Below are 2,291 nucleotides of genomic sequence, written 5' to 3' on the forward strand. Positions count from 1 at the left end.
CCACAAGAATTATGGCCACTGCAGCAGGAGGGCAGCCTGGGCCATTAGCTCCTGATGTCATCCATTTGGGTGAGGGGACAGGGAAGTCAGAGGAAGCTGGCCAGTTGCTCTCACGCAGCCTTATGGCAGAATGGTGCCTGATTCCTGGTACAGCTACTCCCACTGTGTCTCCAGGGATGTGTGGCTCAGGAACCTCCCCCTGCAACCCCCTCCCCCTGCAACCCCTTCCCCCTACAACCCCCTCCCCGACCCCCACACTGGTGGGAGGAGAGGACCTAGAGGAAAGGTGCTGGGCAGATAAGCAGCCGAGGGCGGCCCTGGGTTTGGCTTATCAGCCTTCTGGGCCCTCCTGCCCCAGGAAGGGCAGCGAGGACCATGGTGTTACCCCTGTCATCCTTATCGTCCTGGCCATGAGCTTGCAGGACTGGGAGGGCCGGAGGCAGCCAGGGAGACAGCAGCACAGCTTTTGCCTGTTGGCAGGTGGCCTTGGTGGCTTCCCAAAGGCAGTCGCTCCACGCAGAACAAAACTCACTTTTTTGCGGAGGCAAAGAACCTTGGTTCATTTATTTAGTTCGTTAATTCCACCAGTCTGTTTCTAAGGGAAACATGGCTGCAGCCAGTCCTGCCCCTCCACCCACCCACCCACCCACCAGGTGCCCAATGTTCCCAAGGACCCTGAATCCCAACTCTATTCAGGGATCAGCATCTCTGCACCCCAAATGTCTGTTAGGGAGGATAGTGAAGGCTTAGCCCTCCTGGGCTCATCAATATCCAGCAGTGAGAGACCACCCCCATCTCCCTGAGGGGACCTTCTAGGGCAGTCCGTGTTGTCTGGCTGGCCTGCGCAAGGTGGGCAGGGACCAAGGCCTTCTGGTGCCTGGGCCTTGCTGGGCTTGCTCTGCGTGCTGACTTCATCCCGATAGTAACTTGATTTTCCTACTGTGACTTCCCCTTCTGTCGACTTCTTCACCAACTTTCAAATTCCGTATTGAGAGCAGTTTCCTAAGTTACCTCAAATCCTATTCAGAACAAGGATCTTCCTGGAAGTTAGGAGGAGGGAAAAGAAGTTTAGTCACAGAAGACCACTCCATGTTTGAGCTTCTGTTTCAAGGGAAGTAAGTAACTGCTGGAGGAGCCCTGCCCCTCTGCAGTGTGTGGTTTTGCCCTGATACTTTTCAGATTGAGGTGTTACTTACATGTAATAAAATGCACAGACTTAAGTGTATACTTTGATGAGTTCTGATGAATGTCTACATGTGTGTAATCACCACTGCAATCAAGATGGAGGGAAAGGCTGGGCACAGTGGCTCACACCTGTAATTCCAGCACTTCGGGAGGCCAAGGCGGGTGGATCACGAGGTCAGGAGTTTGAGACCAGCCTGACCAACATGGTGAAAACCCATCTCTACTAAAAATACAAAAATTAGCCAGGCATAGTGGCACGCACCTGTACTCCTAGCTACTCAGAAGGCTGAGGCAGGAGAATTGCTTGAACCCAGGAGGGGGAGGTTGCAGTGAGCCAAGATTGCGCCATTGCACTCCAGCCTGGGTGACAGAGCAACACTCTGTCTCAAAAAAGAAACAGACAAACAACAAAAGATGGAGGGAAAGACAGATTTCTATTTGTGATTCTTAAAAGTTTATTTATTTATTTATTTATTTTTTGAGATGTAGTCTCTCTCTGTCATCCAGGCTGGAGTGCAATGGAGTGGTCTCAGCTCACTGCAACCTCCACCTCCTGGGTTCAAGCGATTCTTTTGCCTCAGCCTCCTGAGTAGCTAGGAGTACAGGTCCGTGCCACTATGCCTGGCTAATTTTTGTATTTTTAGTAGAGATGGGTTTTCACCATGTTGGTCAGGCTGGTCTCAAACTCCTGACGTCTGGTGATCCACCCGCCTCAGCCTCCCAAAGGGCTGGGGTTACAGATGTGAGCCACCGTGCCTGGCTCTTGAAAGTAATTTCTTTCTGCTTATAAAATTCATGCTCACTGTGGGACACTGGGGATTGAGTAGAGAGGTCCAGGCCACGGTGTGGCAGGGCCCTGCCAGGGAAACACTGTCTCAAGCGCCCCACCACCCCACATGGTTCCCGGAGGCAGGGCCCCTAAGCACTCACCGTACAAGTAAAGGCGCCAACTGACTGGGTCATCTGCACGCATACAAGCACTGCTAGCATTCTGGGGTATGTTTCTTCCAGGTTTTTTCTATGCACATATATATTACATTTTTTTATGTGCATATTTATATATATATGAAACCAGATCAGTTATATAATTTAGTATTTTTTTTTAA

The sequence above is a fragment of the Rhinopithecus bieti genome, unplaced genomic scaffold (genome assembly GCF_001698545.2).
Source record: "Rhinopithecus bieti isolate Rb0 unplaced genomic scaffold, ASM169854v2 scaffold_46418, whole genome shotgun sequence".
In the NCBI taxonomy this organism is placed as follows: Eukaryota; Metazoa; Chordata; class Mammalia; order Primates; family Cercopithecidae; genus Rhinopithecus; species Rhinopithecus bieti.